The sequence below is a fragment of the Mustela nivalis genome, assembly GCF_964662115.1.
Source record: "Mustela nivalis genome assembly, chromosome: 2".
NCBI lineage: Eukaryota > Metazoa > Chordata > Mammalia > Carnivora > Mustelidae > Mustela > Mustela nivalis.
The window spans coordinates 14382066-14404689 of NC_139021.1; positions in this window are offsets into that span (position 1 = coordinate 14382066).

The following is a 22624-nucleotide window of genomic DNA, read 5'->3' on the forward strand; positions in this document are numbered from 1 at the left end:
AATATTTGGTTTTAATGGTAAAAGAAAGTTTTAGGCAATGACTGGTGTGTTCTGGTCCATTTGTATTTTTTGAAAAAAGAAAATGTAATTATATTTAAAAGGCCACAAATGGAATTTTCGAAAGAAGGACTTGATGAGGGCAGAAGAGAAGAGGGAGCTTAAAAACGAAGGTCCATCTGATTCCATCTTCGCTGTAATTACAACCAATAAAAAGCTTCATGAATGGAAACTACGGGAGAAAAATAATGCATAGATGTTTTAAGTTTATTATCCTTATATCCTTAAAAAAGAATTAAATTACAGAGCAGTTAGCAAAAAGACTAGAGCCTATCTTTGGATATGGGGGCATGAAACTCAAAACAAAAATAAATTGCATGAAAAATACCTATTTGCACATAAAATTGAAATGAATATTCCTCAGGGTTTGTTCCAAATTGCACTCATTTAAACTGTAATTAGAGAGAAGACTAGCCAATGTGTGGATAATACTAACGATACTGGTGAGATGATTAGCCATTGGGATACCCAGCCAAAGATTGCTCTTCTGATAATTAGCTTCAGGATAGAAAGTCTAATATTTGCCAAGACAAATATATGTTGACAAAGATCCCCATATGGGCCTGGCAGATATGTGCTTGGGATATAAAAGAAATTAGGAACTAAAGAACTAGGCTGTGAATTGGGAGATCTGGATGACATTTTCAAGCATATTATTCATTCTGATGGGCAGTTCTTGACACTTACAACATACCCAGGGCAGCCACAAAGGTGCATGCTTGGATGTTCATCCAAGAAGACCTTGCCATTTCATTCCAGGAAGTACAGTTATTTGATAGCCTCTAGCTCTTTAGTGCCTTTAACATCTGCCTAATCTTTCAAGTCAAGAACTGGGTTTTCTTGGGCAGTTTCCAGCCAAAGAATGAGTATGACAGGGACATTTGGTCTGGGCCATTTCTACCCAACATAGGGTGCCTCTAATAGGCAGATTCTGCTCCAAAACTCCCCAGTGAGGTGGCAAGGTCTACTTCAGGCTGAAGTTCTCACTTACTAATTATGGACTTTAATGTATTAAAAACTCATCATTAAACACAAGGCAGTCCAGATTTTTCCCTATGTTCTATCTTGTAGAAATTTTATATATTTTTTGAAGTTTTGTATTTTTAATTTTACATGTAGGCCCATGATTCATTTTGAGTTAATTTTAGTGAAAAACATAAGATCAGAGTCTAGATTCTTTTTTTAAAAAATATGGATTTATAATTGTTCCAGCACTATTTGATGAAAGGACTGTTGTTTCTCCTTTGAAATGCCTTTGCTCCTTTGTCAAAGATCAGTTGACTATATTTGTGTGGTCGTATTTCTCGGTTCTTTATTCTCTTCCATTCATCTATTTGTCTGTTTTATCAATATCACACTGTTCTGATTCTTGTAGCTTTACAGTAGGAATTTAATTGGGTAGTGTCAGTCCTCCAACCTTATTCTTCTTCAATATTGTGTTGGTTTTTGAGGTGTTTACTTTCCATTTAAACATTAGAATGGGGGCACTTGGGTGGCTCAGTGGGTTAAGCCACTGCCTTAGGCTCAGGTCATGATATCAGGGTCCTGGGATCGAGTCCTGTATCAGGCTCTCTGCTCAGCAGGGAGCCTGCTTCTCTCTCTCTCTCTCTCTCTCTCTCTCTCTGCCTGCCTCTCCATCTGCTTGTGATATCTCTCTGTCAAATAAATAAATAAAATCTTAAAAAAAAAAACATTAGAATGATTTTGTCAATACCCAGAAGAGAAGGTGATACAATTTTGATTGAGATTTCATTGACTCAAGCTGTGAAGAATTAAATCTTCATGATAATGATTATTCCTATCCACAAACATGGAATATTTCTCTATTTATTTAGACATTTTTGATATTTTTCACTAGAATTTTATAGAGTTCTTTATATAAATCGTGTACATATTTTGTCAGTTTTATACCAAAACATTTCATTTTGGAGGGTGCTCATGTAAATGATATTATGATTTTAATTCCAAATTCCAATTGTTCATTGTTAGTACGTAGAAAAGAAATTGGCTTTTGTGAATTAATCTTGTATCCTGCAACCTTGCTATCACCATCATTTAGTTTCATTAGATTTTTTGGTCAATTATTTCAGATTTTCTCTATATAGATTATAGCAAGTGTTATATACAAACAAAGACAGTTTTATTTCTTCCTTTCCAGGAAGAAAATAAATCTCTGTCCCTACCTTTTATTTCCTTTTTTTGCCTAATTACATCAGTAGGACTTTGAATCAATGTTGAATACAAGTGGTAAGAGGAGACATTCTTGCTTTGTTCCTTACTCAATGGTGCAGTATGATGTTAGGTATAGGCTTTTTGTAAATATACTTTATTAAGCTGAAGAAATTCCCCTCTACTCCTAGTTTGTTGAAACTTTTTCTTTTTTTTTAACCATTACAGATTTGGTCAAAAGCTTTTTTTCCATCTGTTCGTATGATCATATGCTCTTTCTTCTATAGCCCGTTCATGTGACAGATTACAGTAATTGATTTTCAAATATTGAACAACCTTGCCTACCTGGAACAAATCCCATTCGATCAGAATGTATGATTTTTTTTACACACTGTTGCAGTTGACTTGATAATGTTTTGTTGGGGATTTTGGCACCTATATTCATGAAATATATTATCTGTAGGGTTTTTTTGCTTTTGATATCTTTAGCTGAGTTTGGTATGAGTTTGCTGGCATCATAGATGAGTTAGGAAATGTTCCCTTTGATTCTATTATCTGGAAAATATCATAGTGAATTGGTTTAATTTTTACCTAAAATATTTGGTAGGATTCACCAGTGAAACTGTGAGCATGATTCTTTTTGTTTGGGAAAGTTATTAATTATTGATTCCGTTTTTTTTTAAATTGTTAAGATATGTTTTGTAGTCCTAAATGTGGTCTGCCTTGATGAATGTTACATTTGAGCATGAGGAGAATGTATTCTCTGCTGCTGAACTACCCCGAAAGTAAAAACCAGTTTAGATCCACCCTAGCAAAAAAGATCTCAAGGGAATCAAATTTATCTCTAAGTTACTTAATAACCAACCAGAAGAATACCCAACAATCTTTAGAGCAAGACAATAGAATCAAAACTTCAGCAATGTAAATTCACTTCTTTATAGTGCTCCTTACTATGGATTTTAATAATTTATTGTTTGAACTATTTTTATGGATTTTTTTTGGTTTTCGTTTTTTTTTGTTTTGTTTTGTTTTTGTTTTTTTAAATAAATATGGCTACTATGAACATCCTTGTTCTGTCCCAGGTATACATATATAAAAGGATCTCTAGAACATATGTTTAGAAATAAAATTACTGATCTAGAGGTCTGTATATTTTTTATACATTTTGAGTTAAGGTCAAATTATTACCCAAACTGGTTTTGCAAAGTTCCACTTCCACCAACAGCATATATAATTATTTGGTTGTTCCCTGCCTTTATCAACATTTGTTAGAATAAGACATTTTTATTTTCCAATTAGCGGGTCTCTATTTTTTTGAAATTTCACTAACTTCTTCTGCCTCCTATTGTTACTATCTTATTTTGCAGTAATCTCTCTATCTTTATATTTCCTATAAACTATTACATTTAAAGAACAGGTCCCAGGTTAATCCTAAAAAAAATTGGTTATATTTTTTCTCCCTTTTATTGAAATTTTGTGCTGTACTAAACATTGTTCTAAGCATCATGGATGCATTTGTTATTTTATTTAATTATAAATACAACACAGCCTTTCAAAAGAAATATTATATTTACTATTATGATTCTTACTTCATAGATTTAAAAAACAGTAACTTAAAGATATAAAATACTTTCCTAAGGCCACACAAGATCATTGGCACATAGCATATAGTTTGTAATTATAATGCCAGTGGCAAAACTGGATTAGAAGCCAGTTTTGATTCATTTCAAAACCTTAGCACTTTATACTAGGCTTCACTCCTTGTAGAAAAATGCTTACCACAAAAAAAAAAAAGAACCTAGATGCCATTTATTAAATATTTTACTAACACAATTCTTCTAGTATATGGGTTTCACAGTTCTGATAGTTGGTTTTATTAAGAATTCTAACAACTGCACACCCCCCATTCACTGAAATCCAAATGCTAACATAATTTTTTAAATGATTTATATAATTTTTTAAAATAATTAATTGTTTTCTAGATTTGGACAAAGCTATTTGGCCATTTACAAAAAAGCCATACTCCACTTGTGGTCCTATAACTATAGATACATATATTTTTATTGTCCTGATTTTAAATTCAAACTTCTTTATATCCTCCTAAGCTCTAGTAAAAGTTGCTGTGAGGTTATACATCTATGCATAAGTTCCTAAAAATGAGGCATTAGAAGATAAGTTAATTAAAATTCTGGGTCCAAGTGACCTATCACACAATATCAGTGTGGAATGAGACACATTCTTCATCTTTTATTTATAAAAGGTACAAACTTCCCCAATATGTTTTTGTGAATTGTGCTAGTTAGTCACCCAATTGGTGAAGTATTCTGTCTAAATGAAAGCCATTACTAGAATACTCTTTGTTGTTTGGGAAAAGCTTATTTATGTGCCAAAATTCAACATTCTATCTTCTCTTATCAGCTGTTGCCATGAGATTTTACATGTAAATTACCTTGTAATATAAATGTTTATATTCGTCAAGCTGAGAAGAATAAGTTGTTAAAACAGTATGCTAAGATGTTTGTTCATAAATGACATCAGCTTTGTATTCACAAGCAGCTATCAGCTTGGATTAATGTAGTTACATTTAGGCTCAGTGAAAGCAGATGGATTTTGCAACACACTTATGGTTTTGATGGAGAACAAAATAATCTTAACAAAAAGGCTAGAATAAAAGTTCAGAATTTCATCTGGGGTTTTTAATGGGCATAGTAAACAACACAATGTTGAAACACAACTGTATTCTCTTTCAATTTGTTTTAAAACTAGAGCAGCAAGTGTTTGCTGTAATGATCTTTTTCTCTGGTATACAAGTGAGTAAAAGATGCTCATTTTGTTTTTAAGCATGAAAATTTTCCCTGGTGATGACAATCTGCTCTATTGGATGTCTTCATAAGGTCAGTACATAGTAGAATAACAGATTCATTTGCAAAAACTGTGGGAATAGAATGTCACTTCCAACTTTCATCATTGCAATAATTTGACAAGTTTAACTCTACAGAGATTATCTCTCTATGTCTTCTAACAATTCTCCAGAGATTGGATTTGAGATTACCAACAGGGTAAAATATTGTTTTAGATCGCAGTTCCTGCATTGGTTGTATTATTCCCAAGTTTATACATAGAAATGGAAAGAAAGGCTGATTTTTTTTTTATTCAATGATTGTCAGTTTACTTAGAAATAAATTATTAGGAGGCCATTGCTAGACACCACATACTAAAATATATCATTGCTCATGAACCTCCTTCAATGACTTTTGCATTCTGGGGAAAATAATGCTACAATGCCTTCTACATTATGTGTGGCAGTGATTTTCAGATATTATTATACATTCTAATCATGCAAGGAACTTGAATCACAGCCTATTTCCCATCCTGACTTCAGAAATTCTGATTCGCACCTCTGAGACAGAGTCCAGGTACCTGCATATTAAAGAACATATCACTTTTTGGACCCCACTGTGAGACCAAGTCTGTGATCTTTGTTGACGAGGCAATGACAGGCTCTTCCCAGTCTTTATAAAAGCCCTTTCTCCAGCTGGAGAAAATGATTGTCACTCCTTCTCTTACAATCAAACAGTATTTCTCAAAAAGTAATGAAGGGACTACCTACATTGGTCCCTTCTGTATAGAAGGTCTCTTATACATAATGTCCATACTAAATTTCTGGAGCCCCACTACAGACCTACTAAATCAGATACATTTGGATGTTGAGCCTTAAATCTTCAATGGAACCCAGCTGATTTTTTTTCTCACTCAGCTTTATTTATAGGAATTTTTTTTTAAATATGTGAATTTTAAAAGAAGCATTTTGAGGTTAGTTCTGTTTTGATTTTTTTGTGTCAGACATCATTGCCACAGACCACACTGATCCATTTCATACTTCAAGGCAGTTTAAGGCAGCCATCCCAGTAAAATTAATTTTGAGAACTTAGATAAGTTTGCTGAAATAATACTAAATTCTCAGTTTTCTTTTTCTTCTTCTTTTTTTTTTTTTTTTTTTTTTTTTTTTTTTACCTTTGCTCTTCATTGTTTGATTCTCTTCACAATGTGTCTATTTGATTTTTAACCTCCTTTCTCTTTCTTCTTGGACCTTGTGAACAATTCTTCATCTTGAGACTTTGGAGTAGATAAGAATTTCCAAGAAAAAAGGCAAACAAACATGGAGAAAAAAATATTGTTTTAGACATGTTGACTAGAGTATTCCTATTGTATTGGGATTATGCTGGCTGTAGAGACCTAACAAGAAAGCAAAAAGCATTAGCCCAAAATCAAAGTCATGTGGTATGGTGACCATACAGGAAACATTAAAAGAAATATCACTGCGGAAAATGTTTTTAAACCAATACATCAAAAGTTTCATAACTGAAGAGATCTCCAAGGCATGCTAAGCTGCTTTGGGAAATAAAAGTCTTTCCCCCTTTGCCTCACTACCTGTTGTCTCTTTGGCCCTGAGTCTGTCTGTCTTTATTTATTTATTTGACAGGGAGAGAGATCACAAGTAGGCAGAGAGGCAGGCAGAGAGAGAGGGGGAAGCAGGCTCTCCACTGAGCAGAAAACCTGATGCAGGGCTCCATCCCAGGACCCCAGGATCATGACCTAACCCAAAGACAGAGGCTTTAACCCACTGAGCCACCCAGGCGCCTCCCTGACTCTTAAGAAAAGTCCTTATGGTGGGCAGGGTAATGTGGTGCTCGCCACTCATTCCTGTCTTTCTGATGTGCCCAGAGAAGGATACTGAAAAAAACAAAACCTTATTTTCTACCTTCTTTAGTAGCAAGGGTTTGGATGTGATCTAGGTTTAGCCAATCTGATGGATTTGTGAAAGATTAAGAAAGCACAAGTGAGGTGGGAATAGTATGGCTCCTTCTGGAGTGTCTACCAGCATTATGAACTTGGAGAATTTGGGCTCATGTGTAGACAATAAGTGAATGTCCCAGGTCCAGACACTAGCTCTGTGAGGGTGTCCACAAAGTTCAGATCCTTTGGACAAGGTGGGACTTTGGAGGTACCAGTCCTAGTCGCATTGGTAACTCCTGGAAGAGTGAGGTGTGAGTTCTGGAGCAGATGCTGGAGTGGCTGCTTCTCAATGGTAGACCATGGAAAAACTAGTGATTAACAAAGACATTCCTGGAATTCCTGTTGGTCTCCTTACCAGGTCTAATCTCTGGTATTTTTCTGGAAGTCATCACAGTTCTACCCTAGAACTTGCTCCTCCAGTCTTTCCAGTGATTCTGTAAATAACTTGCCCCTGTTTAAGTGTTTAAGATAACTGAATTCTGGTTGTTACTAGCCTCCAGTTAATGATTGTGGACTTTTTCTTGTAGATATTGAGGGCCAAGTAAAGATATAACATGAGTGTATGTGTATGTTACAAATACCCATGAAATAATCTCCTAAACCAGGGAGCTCTGACTGAGCACTCAACTTCACTGTGGTCAACCGTGAGATCTGTTGAGGAGCTAGAAAAATAATCTGATTACTCAAAGCCTTAATACAATTCTAAGATTATATTTAGGCTGTAAAATTTTCCAGATGAGAAGTCATAAATTTGATTACATTTTTTCCAAAACGTGTGCCACAGGTTGTTAGTGTTGCTCTTAATACATAACACGAACATGTAATTTTAAAAAGTTGAACTTACATTGCAGAATTCCTTACACCCTTTAATAACTACTATGTCTGTCGCTCTCCAAGAAGGAAATTTAATATACAGCTTTTTCAAAGGAATCTTGTTTTTGTTTTTCCTCCTCCCCACCTTTTGGTATATAGAGACATTAGGGAGACAAGGTCTAGTGATTGGGACATTTCATCTCTTAACGTTAGATGTTTTGGGGGCACTTGGGTGGCTCAATCAGTAAGTATTTGCCTTTGTCTCAGGTCATGATCCCAGGGTCCTGGCATCGAGCCCCACATCAGGCTCCCTGATTGGTGGGAAGCCTGCTTCTCCCTCTCTCACTCCCTCTGCTTGTGTTCCCTCTCTCACTGTGTCTCTCTCTGTCAAATAAAATCAATCTAAAACATCAAATTAGATTTTTTAGACTCATTGCTATTCCTGTATATACCTATAGTTCCTTCATTTTCACTCTAACCTAATAATCTATTTTATGAATATCTATAGTTTGTTCATATATTTTCCTAGAGATGGACATTTAGATTAACTTTTCTTTTTCCCTGAAAAGAATGTTTGCAGACATGTCTTCTGGTGCCATGGGCACACTCCCTAGGTTATACACTTGTAAATGGAGTCGATGGGTTATGGAGAGAGAACATCATGGTCAGCTCTACAAGGGAATATGCAGTTATTTTCCAAGTAGTTTTACCAAATTATATTCTCAACAGCAGTGGATGAGAGTATCCATATCTCCATATTCTCATCAATACTTGCTATTAGTAGATATTTTTAGTTGTCCTTTTAGGTAGGAGTAGTTTTAACATTTAATGTAGCCTTAATGTTCATTTCCCATTTGTGAATGCTACAGTGAGAAAAGTAGCACATTCTTTCATATACTTAATAAACATTTACTGAGCTGGAAACTGGGAGGGCAGCACTGAACAAGAAACCAAAGACCCCTGTCCTGATGGAGCTGACATTTTAAGCAGGTCTGTAGACAATAAGCAAACAAGCAAACAGAGAAGTAGTGTTATGGGCTGTGTTGTCTGAAGGGAGGGTGATGGGCTAGAGAGAGGAGGGGAGTCTACTTTTGGGTAAGTGGAGAGGGAGGCCTCTCTCACAAAATGACCTCTAATAAAATAGATAGAAAGATGAGGTTGACATTACTCAGGGAAACTCTAGATTATTATGCAAACCAGGGCACTTCTAAGAGGACTAAATGCCAGGAGAGTGAGTATAGACTGGAACTTCCAAGAGTGAACATTCTGTAGGGTTATCTAAAAATTCTAATTTTATTTGTAGCCACTTTTCCTCTCCTCAAGGAACCCAATGAAAACTGACCCTCAGATTTTTCACAATTCCCCACTGCAGCCGTCAAAGTGGCAACACATTCTGGATGGGGTCGTGACAAGCTACAAGGTGCTGGAGTCCTCATCATTTTTGGACCTAGAGTAGATGAGCAGAGCCCCCATAAACCCCTGCTGGAAATGTAAATAGATGAGAAATAAACATTTTGTCTTTGTGTGTTAAAACATTAATAATTGGGATTTGTTTGGGCCACTAGCCTATCTTATCCTGACTGTTACAAGAACATTCTGAGAGTACAGAAACAGAGCTATGAGTTCCTGTGGAAATTGTCCTTAGCTACAAATCTCTGATTTCCTTAAGACTATCTCATTTTTAAATCACTTATCAGTGACTATTAAGTATCATGTGGCACAATAATGCAAACAATAATAAAAGTTTGCATTTTTAGGGGTGCCTGGGTGGCTCAGTCAATTGAGCGTCTGACTTTTGGTTTCAGCCCAGGTCATGATCTCAGGGTCGTGAGATCGAGCCCAGTGTCAGGCTCCATGCTGAGCATAGGGCCTGTTTGGGATTCTCTCTCTCTCCTTCTGCCCTTCCCCCTGCTTGCTCTCTCTCTCTCTCTCTCTCTCTCAAAAAAAAAAAAAAAAGTTTCACATTTTAAATTCATGCTAGTCATATTGTGTTTAATATTCTTCATTTTATCCTTATGACAACTCTATGAGGCAGCTATTATCATTACTCTAAGATTATAGATTAAGACTTCTCATAAAATACAAGTTGAAATTACAGAGGCCCAAAGAGGTAAATAAATGTTGCTTTCCCTGTTTTATCTGCAGGGAGGAAAGAGAACAAAAAGTGCTTATGAACATGGGTTTTGAAGATACACATAGATGGGGACAAGCATTGGCCTCTGCCACTTACCAGCCATCTGCTACCAATGAGGTCATGTCACTTTCCATGTCAAGAAAAGTGGAGATGGTAAGCATATGCAGCCTATAAAATCACTGTGAGTATCAATGAGATAATTAAGTTCTTTCCATGTCTGGCACATAGGAAGTCAATAATATGTAGTGGTATTTACAGTTTTTGTCATCACTGACATTGTAATCACAAGAATATCACATCTGGAGCTTTGTGTTCAGTTCTGGATACCACATTTGAATTTGGACTTTTGAGACTAGAGTGCCATGAGGATTTGGCCATTGCAAAATCCGGGGACTCCATCATTTCCATGAGGAATAGGTGAAAGAAGTGAGAAAAGTTGGTATGTACAATCTAAGTTTCAGATAATTATCTTCTAGTATTCGAGAAGCAAATGAGAAATATTGGGTGTGTTATATGAATCCAGAACAATAGGAGTGGAGAGGAATTTCAGGGAAAACTTTCTAACAGGGAAAGTTATTAAATATTCAGTGAGCTGCCTTGTGAAGGTGGGAGTTTGCCCAGTGCTTGATGGCTCAAAAGCAGGTTGTGCCATTGTAAAAGTGAATCTTGTGTGAAGTTAGAGGTTGGACTAAATGAACTGTATAAGTAATGTAAGTCTTCAAGGAAGAGACTCTTCAGTGCACAAATGATGCAGACTCCAAGCAATTTGCATAGATAAATAGTCATCTGTTTGGAAGGAATTCCAGAGTATTGGTGTCTATATTCTTTTTATGTGTGAATACAAATTCAGGATCATTCTTTGGAATTTTTCAGAGAACAAGGATGCATGAGAGGCTGGGTCAGTTCTAGCCCACGCACAACATGGTGTGGATTGCAAATTACTTCTGTTTATGTGGGGGTTTGTTTCATTTTAGTTGTATCTCTCAGTAATGTATTCTCTGCTTCATTTGGGCACTGACTGTGTCTCTTATTTACTTCTCCACTCACAGCACCCAGCAAGATATATGGCCCAGAGCATGCACGTAATAAATATTTGCTGAATGAATACATGAATCAATGGCAGTAGAATGGACAGGATTTGGTGATCTTTTAGGTGGAAGAGCGATCCAAAGGAGGAAATTCAAAGATGATTCCCAGATTCTTAACTTAGGTAACTGTTCATGGGATAGTACCACCTAAATTGGAAATGGAGGAGGAATAGATACTTTGGGTGGTTTGAGGATGACACTGAGTTTAGCTGTTGATACATTGTATGTGAAGTGCTTGTTGGACAGTCAGGTGGGGACCTCTAAGTAGGCTATTTAGTGTTTGCATGAGGAACTTTGCTTAAGAACATATCTAGCTGTCACCAGTGCCTGTAGGGCAGGGGGAACCATGGTGACAGATGCCATCTCACAAAGAGCATACAGGGACAGATATGCGGAGAAGGCTGAGGAGAAGATTTGGGGGAACCAACCATTCAAGAGATTAGTGGAGGAAGACCTCTTGAAAGAAATCCAGGAAAAAATGCAGCAGAGAGGTAAACAAACAGAAAACCCAGAAGTGAAATCAGAAACACCACAATGTGAGAGATTGTTATATCTGGACAAAGTTTAAGAAATGGAGGCAAGGTTCCAGATATGCTGTCATGACCATGTCAAACCCATTTAAGGGCTAAGACCTTAGAGTCAAGATGCTTATCTTTAGAATACCTGAAACTTGACCTCACACCTTTGCTTTGATAATCCCAGTGATAAGGAACTCACTACCTTAGAAGGCAAATCATGTGGGGCCCTTATAAAATGTGTATAGAGAAAATTTAATAAAAGTTGAGTTATTTCATTCCAGTTTTTATTTAGACTTCTATATATAAAATCTCAACAGTAATTTATTAAATGATGCCCCATCCAAGCGAAGAAATATGAGAAATGCATCCCTTATTCAAAGCAAATGTTCCACCAGGGAAAACTTCCAAACTGCAGGATTCTGACTTAATAAAGGGCTGAGATCAGACCATCAATAGCAAGTTAAACCTACCCCAAGAGAGTTAAAGGAATGAAACTGCATTTATAAGAAAAACAAAGCAGCAGCAGTAGGGGCTGAGGAGACATTCTACTAAATGAAATTAATGATGACTCTAAACTGGCCTCTCTCCTGAATTTACTTTAGCATCTGTCTTGAATAAAGGAAAATAAAAGAGCAATCTGGATAATTGGAAAATAATAAAGTCATAATTTTAAAAACTTGGTAGCAATAATAACTTTATGTATACTTAAACATACACAACTTTGGAGTTTTATAGTCACATAGTATGAATAAACTGAAAAATAGACAGAGTAGGTACAACTTTTAATAGTTGAGTGGTGCTGGAAAGTTCTGCATTCACATAAATATTTATCCTATAACCCTCTTACTGTCATTTAATTTGTCATCTAATCATCTTAATGTCATCTAATGTCATCAATTTTATCATCTAAGACTGTGGTATTCCGTACTATATAACCCAATTCATTTGTGGCTATATAGATTTAAATTTAAAATGATTACATTAACATAAATGTAAAGATTCAGTTTCTCACTTGTGCCAGCCACATGTCAAATGCTCAGTAGTGATATGTGGCCAGTGGCTAAGTACCGGACATGCAGACAGAGGGCATCTCTGTCATCTTAGAAAAGTCTGTTGGATAACTCTGACTAAAGCAGAGTCCTTTGTGTTGGAGCTTTCTAGAGGCTTTCAAAGGTAAACTGTATTAAGTCATGGAAATAAATTAACACCTGGTGGAGACCAGCATGTGAAATTGCTGTGAAATCACAGGGATGAAGTGGTAGTGAACAGACATCTATTACCTGATGGGCATGAACATCAAGTTAGGCTTATTCCTCAAATGCCAGCACACGGTGGAGCAGGAAATCAAACTGTAGACTACCTAACTTCAAAATCCACACTCCATGCTGCCTTCCCACACCTGTGTGAGAAGAACGTAGAAGAACTTTAAGTGGAAGAATTGAGTCTCACAGCAGGTGACATAATTTGGGACAGAGTAAGAGAGGCTATGCTGTACAAAAGACTGGAAGTATTAAGTTTAATGTCGAGAGAAAATAAAAAGGTCCACAAGTATATGATGAAAGGGAAAGAAAAAAAGATCAAATTGACTCACCCACAATTTTGGTTTTTTCTGAAAGCTCATGAAATAGCCTTCCAGGCTGTTCTGACAAGTGCTTAGGACCAAGTTCAAGCTCCAGTTTTGCATTCTCTAAGCTTTGAATCTTGGATGTAGAGTGCTGACGTTTCTTTCTCATGGAGCTAGAGCACCCACAGATGAGCTGACATTACTGATCCAGTAGCAGCAAAGATAAAAACCAGTTAGGACTTGGGTCCATTAAAAGAGAACACTTGTGCGCAAAACGGAGGACAACATATAGAAGCAGTACTTGCATTTCGAGCAAGTTCAAGATCAAAAGCAAGTAAGAGCAAAAGACAAGTTAGTTGAGATAATTCTCTTTCTACCATGCTACAAAAAGGTAAAAAAAATATTGTCATTGACTTTATAGGAAAACAGTGTCAACTTTACACACCTTTTCTGAGCATCAGTTTCTTCCTCTCTGCATGGGGACTACTTCTTGTAAACACTTAGCATTCACAAATAAAGTACTCACTTTTCTAGAGCTCAGAATTCATCAGTAATAGAACAGAATTTTTGTGAAAATGTCCCAGCTTACTCCTCTCTCTGTCCATTAAGGGAGAATTCTGGATGAGCTCATAAAATATTGCTTTCCACGTTGACAACTTCACAGTCTCATACTCTGGACACTGAATGCAAAACCCAGACAAAACGAGAAGAGAGAAGGACAATGGCAAAGGCACCTGGCTGAGCAGATGTCCAATTAGAGGTGGCCAAGGAACGAGGTGTGACAGTGGCTGGAGCATGGGATAGAACCGAATGGAAGAAAAAGAGAAACTAGCAGTTTATATCCTGTTCATAAAATTTAGAGAAAATATTGACTTACTTAATTTGTTGTTGAATATGTTCTTATGACCCTGGCGCTTTCCTGGGTTGATGACGAGGCAGGTAAAGTAGCTTTTTTCTTTAAAAGATTTTTTAATTTATTTGACAGACAGAGAGCACCAGTAGGCAGAGAGTCAGGCAGAGAGAGGGCGGGGGGGGGGGGGGAAGCAGGCTCCCAGCCGAAGCAGAGAGCCCAATGCAGGACTTGATCCCAGGACTCCGGGATCACGACCTGAGCCGAAGGCAGCGGCTTAACCCAATGAGCCATCCAGGTGCCCAATAAAACAGCTTTTTAAATGAGCTTTTTCAGCATTACTTTTGGCAATGTCGCTACAGCCAATCATTTGCACCCAGCCAAGAACCACTGTCTCAGAAACACTGAAATAATAAAATAAAATTAAAAAAGAAAAAAGAAGAACCACTTTCTTCAATAGTTCTACTTTCTCTTCAGCATTTTGCTTAAATTTCCTTTTTTAAAAGGAAAACAAAGCCACGATATCATGAGTTGGTTAAATGGCTAATCAGGCTTACTAACTAGTTAAACAACTGAAAGACAAGTTTCAAGATCTTGTCTCAGCAAAATTATGAATAGCTTCAAGTTTCTTGTTGTCTGAGTCACTGGTGACTTTATAAAACACGTAGTTAAACCAATGACAGGGCTGTGTTATATTGACAATGACATCATAGGGCCTTTACAAGGGTTTAATGAGCCACAGTCAGTAAAAGTACAATACTAGTTGTAAATTGCCTATATAAGTGTAGGTTTTATGGTTAAATAGGACATAATTTCAACTTTAACTTAATGAACAAATCAGCAAATGTGTGTTGAGTACTTGAATTAACATATTTGTCATAAAAGTAAATGGTGTATTAACTAACGGTGCATAGCTCTATTCTTGCTGTTTAGCAAAAGTTCCTTCTGGTTTACCTTTCCTTATGAATCCTAGGGTTGTATAAAATACTTGCTTGTGAGAAGAGTGGCTTTTATGTCCAGACTTTTACTCATTTGTATATCCATTCATCTAACAAATAGTTACTGAGACTCCAGCGTCTCTTTCAGTGAACAAAAATTTTTGAATTCCCAGGAAAATAAGAAGACGTAATATAAAGAAATGATTGAGTGAGATATGAAAAGTAGAATAATTAGGGACAGAAAAGGGATTTTTTTTTCCCCCTGCAGAGAGAATGTGCTTTGGACCTGCAGCAGAACCAAAAGATAAAGTGCTATCGCCCAGAAAGTAGAGATGGGGTGTGCCAAGGTAGAGAGAGACACACACACAACTCATCCACTCAGTGTCCTGCAGACTACACCGATAGTTGGGAACCCATTGAAATAAGGATGCTACCTAGTCAGAGAGGCTACTGCTGCAGTAAGGCAAGAGTGGATGAAAGTCCTTCAGTTCAATGGCAGATGAGGTAGTCCCAGGAAGACAAGAGTGTAGCTGGTTACAGGAAGCTAATGGTGGAGGTAGTAGACATTGTTCCAATAAGATATTCCTGAATATGAATTACATCTGGATCTTCCATACCTTAGCAGAGATACCAAGATAGTTATTTCTCTAAAGCTTAGTTTCTTCATTTTTAAAACTCGAATAATATTGGAACATCTGGGTGTCTCAGTCAGCGAAGCATCTGACTCTTGATTTTGGTTTGGGCCATGATCTCAGGGTTTCAGCGTGGAGCCCGCTTGGGATTCTCTCTCTCCCTCTCTTTGGCCCTCCGCCCTCACTTATGTTCATGCATTCTCTCTCTCAAAAGAAAAAGAAAAAGAAGAAGAAGAAGAAGAAGAGGAGGAAGAGGAAGAGGAAGAGGAAGAAGAAGAAGGAGAATAGGAAGAAGAAGAAAGGAAGAACATAATACTGTTTGAAAGTTTCCTAAATACCAACTGTTTAAAAAAACAAACAAACAACTCTTTCTTTTAATTTTTATAAAGACCCTGTAACGAAGGCATTATTATTTCCATCTTATAGGTATGGAAATTGGAACAATGAAATTAAGAAAATTGCCCAATATCCCACAGCTCTAAAGTGAGAGAAATGGGGTTCTAGTCCATACTGAGATGACTCTAAAGACTATTTATTTCCATTATGCCATTTCTTTTAAATAAACCTGGGTGGCTCAATGGGTTAAGCCTCTGCCTTGGGCTCAGGTCATGATCTCAGGGTCCTGGGATGGAGCCCCGCATTGGGCTCTCTGCTCAGCGGGGAAGCCTGCTTCCCCCTCTCTCTCTGCCTGCCTCTCTGCCTACCTGTGAACCTGTGCTCTCTCTCTCTGTGTCAAATAAATAAATAAAATCTTAAAAAAAAAACAAATATGAATTGAAGAACTACTATATATCCTTAATCGGTACTAGAACTTTACCACAAGTGAGCTGGCTATTCTTAATTTTCAATAATCCCACCCTCAAAAATATATTCGCCACAGAGCGCCTTGGAAAGCTGACTTTCTGGCTGCAGATTTTGTTGCTATTTGGTTACTAAGGGTCCATAGGTAGGAGTTTGGAGAGAGCAGGAAAATCTATTTCCCACAGCTCCTCCCTCTCTGCCTGGCTGAGGTTCTTTGCTCTGGCTATTCACCTCTGCAGCCCGGGGTCCTGCTAGGTGGCGCCCTTCTGAGGTTTCATTTCCTTGCCAGGCTCTGATCACACTGTTCCTTTCTATTGCCTCTTCGGTCGTAGCTCCCCACTACTGTAAGTCTTAAGGTGCTTCCCTGTTCCATCCTGTTCCTTTAACTTTGCTCATAATTCAGTAGACCATCCATTAAACCCTTTCCAGTAAACCCTTTGACAGTGTTGTTGCCTTCATCCTGAGGCCCTAATGGATTTAATAAATAACCTCCCACTAGACTATGAGCTGCATGAGAGCAGGGACCATGGCTGCCTTGTTTATTGATTCATTCTCAAGGGTAACTAGTTCTTGAAAGAACTGCAGGTGTACTGAGCCCAACAAGCTGAAAAAAATGTGTCCTTTTGTTCATGTTCGGGTATAAACCATTTGCATACTTTGCACCTATCTCCAGGATTTTCCAACATATTTTGTCCAGGTGTACTTATGCCCGATTTGTTCTTGCCACATCGATTCCCAAGCCATTTAATATTCCAATGTATAGTAAAATTCTACTTATTTGGTGTGGTTGAAAAAAGGGCTACTCTGATTAAGTAAATGTAAAGAACCCTGTAGAGAATACTAGCAAACTAGTTCAGTGTTTGTCACTTTATCCCAGTTTCAACTGGGGTATGTCCTTCAAACTTTCTGAGACTAACTTTGTATATCTCTACAGATGGAATAATATATACTAATATAAAATCATTTCTAGTTATTCCTCTGGAAATGGAAAGGTTCTTCTTCCCCTGTAAAGACTTCAGGTAATTTCCTCAGGAGCTTCAGGCTTACAAATAGACCAGGTTTCTTTGAGCCAACATACCTCCCACACCAACTGTATGTTCTCAAGTGTTTGTCAGCTTCAATCTCCAAGATGAGAAGTCCCAGCCATATGTTCTGAGCTGTTAGGCCTTGACTGAGCAGTGCAAACAGATGGGCCCACTGGAAAGATGCCGAGACACTGGCAGAACCAGCTCCTGGAACTTGGGTGCTCTCCTTGAGAAATGAGAACTTTCTGCATGATAGTAACAGTGATGTCAGAAAGGATGGTGCTGAGGAGGACCAGTCTTGTTAAAAATTGGCTCTTACCCATGGACAAGCTGTGCAAAAGCCTGCATCCTAAAAGAAGTCTTGAAATTTAAATCTTCATGGAGAGAAGTTGTGAGCATTTGGGATTATAACCATTTGTGGCATTTGAAGGAAGCTTGGTCAAATCTAGCCTATTAGTTTTAACACACATCTGTCTTTTAAAGCAAGACTTGTTTATAAAAATACATTTCATAGCGAAGTCCAACATAAAATAATCTCTTTATTATGTCCTTGACTTTAGAAAATTGTTATAGAACATTACTGTAAAAGTTTTTACTATAGGCTAATTGTCAAACAGAAAGAATCTGGAAAGACATGGTGATCAATTAATAATGACAATAATAGTTAATATTTATTAATCATTTACAGTATGTCCATGAATTTTCTGAGCTATGGGCCCATAAACTACAGCTGCAGGCCAAATCTGGCCCACCATCTGTTTTTGTAAATAAAGTTTTATTGGAACACAACTACACACATTTGGTTACATGTATCTATGGCTGCCTCCCTCACTGTATGAACAAGGCTGAGTAGCTGTGACAGAGAGAATATTGTCTGCATAGCTGGGAATATTTACTATCTGGCCCTTTACAGAGAGTCTGCTAACCCCAAAGCACCCATCTAAGCTCCTAACATATTTTATCTTCTTTTTTTTTTCTTTTATTAAGGTAAGAACTATGTAGTATTTTTATCTTCACCTCCTAGATGAGAAAACTGAGAAACCGAAGAGGTCATTAATCTTTGTGAGTCTGCAGCCAGGACTCATGTAGCCCTTCCTGTTTTTCAGGCTTCTTTTCCCTATTATAATAATCCACACTGACTCAAGGAATTCGTGGAGAATAGGAAATGGTTCTCTATTCTATTCTAAACAGACTGCCAGCTCCTAGGAGAGCATAGAGAGCCTTTAGCTTTAATTGACATGCTAAAGCCTTTAGCTTTTAACTCACTGCTCCCCTCTCTGAGTTCCCTTTCCTTTCAACTCCTCCCTTACCATGCCTCTGACTCCTAAAACTCTCTTCTGTCCTTACCTTCTCCCACATGCTCTGCCATACTACTTGTCCTCTTAGACTCAGGAATCTTTCCCTGAGAAGGCTTGTGTTGTATACAGGTGGAAAAGAAAGGTGAAGAGAATATTTCTTTGCAAACCAAACCATCCATAAGCCAGTTTGGACTCTTAATCAATTCCAACACTCCCCGCCCCCCCACCACCCAATGCTTTTGGGGATTATTAAACTAAAACAGTTTCTATTTCTTTGCTATTCTTTGAATTATAGTATAAAAGGTTTCCTTCTTTTTTCCTAATTTACTATACTCCTGTCCAACAAAGAAAATGGGACGATTTTAGAATCCAGGTAGGAGGTGGAGGTAGAGAAGCTCCTTATCCGGTGATGATGTAAAATAAGTGAATGTACAACTGTTCTTTTAAAGTTATAGATGGGGGCGGAGCAGGAACTGAGCCTGACATGCTCAGCCCTCATGTCATGACTGAAGCAATTATCCAGAGCGCTGGCATCCGAGAATATAGTTTTAAAGGCAGCTGCTCAGAATTCTTACGATATATCATACATAAATCTCCTAGTTCTGGTGACAGGAACAAGGAAGTTGTTTGAAATATTACAGTAACTGATAGGAGGAGGAGGAGGATGTTGATGGTGATTATCCTTAAGACTCTCAGGTCACGGAAATTTCCCTTAGAACATACCAGAAGTTCCTCAGGGCTGTGTTCTCAGAAAGAGAGGTTTCTGGAGGAGGTAGAACCCATTGTGGCAATGGACTCAACTGATTGCCTACTTTTGTGTATCTAGAGGGGACATCCCTGATAGGGTGATCTTTCTAACAGGGAATGTAATCAAGATGCCTCCTTGTTTCAGCCCCCACCCCAGGATCCTCTATTAACATCTGGGCAGAACAAAGTGGCCCTTTTGTTGCATGAACTGCTCAACTTTTTAGAGTCTTATTTATCTTTCCAGAATTATCTACTTCTATTATATAGACATCTTTCAAACTTTATAATATTTCAAGCCCTCATTTATATGTAATTTCAAATATGCACTCTTTTTTTTTTTTTTTTTAACTCCTCGATGCTTTCTGAATGCTGTTTTCTGAATCTTGAATACTCCTTTCTATCACCGCAACCTGCCACTGTCCCCATGGAAAATTCAAATTAAACTTTAGAATTTATTCTGGAATTATCTTTTCTGAGCAGCTTTTCTTTTTTTAAAGATTTTTATTTTATTTATTTGAAAGACAGAGATCACAAGTAGGCAGAGAGGCAGGCAGAGAGAAAGAGAGGGAGAAGCAGACTCTCCGCTGAGCAGAGAGTCCGACGTGGGGCTCGATCCCAGGACCCTGGGATCATGACCTGAGCCAAAGGCAGAGGCTTTAACCCACTGAGCCACCCAGGAGCCCCCTGAGCAGCTTTTCTTGAACCATCCCCTGCCCTGTAGAAGTACTACTTCTGCTCCGTACTATTTTAATACTTTGGTTTGACTGTATTGTTAAATATAGTGTAATGTATATCTATTTGTTTTAGTGCTTGTCTTCCATGAAAGTCAATTAACTAGTTGGGGTAAATATAGTTTTGTCAAGTACAAAAGTAGAAACTGTTGCTTGAACTGAAGTTGAGAGCTATTCATCTGGGTTCCTAGGACTAGTAATCATGTCTATTATAGTAACGTTTAATTCCTGCTTTTACATAGAATTGTCTGAGCTAGTATAGGATAAAGACTAGATGTGTAGTCTAGTTCTTGGCTGGTTGTGTCTGCTTGGTGAGGGTATAAAATATCTTATATTCTTTTTTAAGATTTTCTTAGTTTTTTTTCCTAGTTTTCTGCAATTAACATATATTTCTTCTATATCAGAGAAAAAAATGAAATTCTAAGGTATCTCCTCTAGGGGCTTTTCCTACAGGGAGAAATTACTCATTTTATTATAATAGATTACGGCAGACATTGTTGGTTGATGAACTTAACACCTACCACCAACTCCTTTCTCTCTTGACCTCATTTTATCTGGGTTAGGTTAGAAGAACTAAATACTCATTTTCCCAGAGTTCTTTTCATCTAGAGTAGATACATGGATATCATACAGTTGGAGTATGGCCAACATCATTTCCTCCATTACCTCCTTGAGTACAGTTGCCTAGAGTTAAGGTAGACATATTGCAACAATGAGCTCTAAAACCATAGAAATAAAAAGGAAATACTCTGAGCAGGGGCAGAAAAAGATGGAAAGAGCTTGGGTCATCTGGTGTCATTTGGCCAGTGCTCCAGCCATGGTTTTCTACCTCCAGCTGTCTTGTTTTGTTGGGAAAATGTCTATATCATTTAAGAAACTAGTAGTTAGATTTTCTGAATTTTCAGCCAAACATATGCCTCACAGAAACAGCTGTGTAAAAAATTTGTGTACAATTATATGTTAAGAGTATTATTATAAAAGTTAGGAAGTGAGGGAAAAAACTAATGTCCCAAAAGAAGAAATTTGTTCTTAGAATTATGAATCCAAATAATCCGCTTTAAAAAAAAAAAGTCTTAGGAGACACTAATGAGTTAAATAAGTATTTATAACATATTTAGTTTTTTTTTTAAAAGCAGGTTATAAGCTTATATAAAATTTGTTTAAAAATGTGTCATATGCATAGTAAAAAAAATCACAATCATACACTGTAAATTGTCTTTATTTTTGGGTAGTTGGACCACAGCAATCTTTATTCTATTAATTTATAAATTACCATATTTTCCAAATGCACTTCAGTGTACACATATTATTTTTCAATTAAGTAAATTATATTAAATGTTATTGCTAAAATGTAAAAAAAATGCCAGAGAACTGATGTCTGGAATGTGGACAAGTTTGCCATGTGGCCAGTATCAGGTGAATTAAATGATAATTGGGGAAAAAAATGTAAATTGTATTAAAATATTCTGTACTTTACTAGACTTGTATCCATGCCACCATTGATAAAAACAGTTTGCCAATGATACTTCAGAGGAATAATGGGATGTTAGATTGGGAAAAACAATAGATGGTTCCATTTGCTGTTGAATTAAAAAAGAGTTAAAACCCATTAACAGTGAAATGTGCTTTTATTCTTCCTCATGATCCCCTCTGAATGATTTGGAGAATGGGCAAGAAGCCCAGATAAATGTGTTATTTTTTTTTTGTTTTCTGTTTGAGCCTTGTTGACCTTACCTGTTTGGTTTCCTAAAAAGCCATCTCAATGGCTGCCTATTTCAAGCAAGGGTCATTGGGATCGACAACCTGAAAACCCAATTTCAGGACCCAAAGCATATGTTAGAAAGAGGCAAATGGCAACCTCAGTCTCAAAACAATGAAACAAGAACTGTAAGGAGTAAGGAAAGGATTTTAATGTCAAAATGTATGATTTTGTTCTACTGTGCCATTTAGAGGTTATGTGAAAGGGGGCAAGTTTTGTCATCTCTCTAGTCTCCAGTTTCTTTATCTGTGAAATGCGTTTGCTACTTCCTTCCCCAGTGTTTCTGAGAGTACTGAATAGAGAATGGCCACATGTAATGCACATCGTTATGTCAGTAGCATTGGAACTGAAAATTCTAATAACTGCAACTGAAACACTTTGAGATATTATTAAAGCCGTAATTAGATATGGGTCACCGAAGGAAGGATGTAAAACTGATACCCCTGTAGCACAGCATTCTGTGAATCAAGTCCGTGGAAATGCCTTGGGTTTTATAGAGTGAAGGGTTGGTGTGGCTCACTTCAACCATCATGGTCCTGAGAGATTGCATTCCCTCTAAATTACTTTGTAGACTGAAAGGGGTCCTATGTCCTAAGTGGTTTTCTACTTAATAGAATATCCAGAGCTAGCTCACTCCAAATTTTTTCCTTGTACCCCCTTCATTTCCAAAAGCATTTCAGTTACATTCCATTCAAATCTGTTT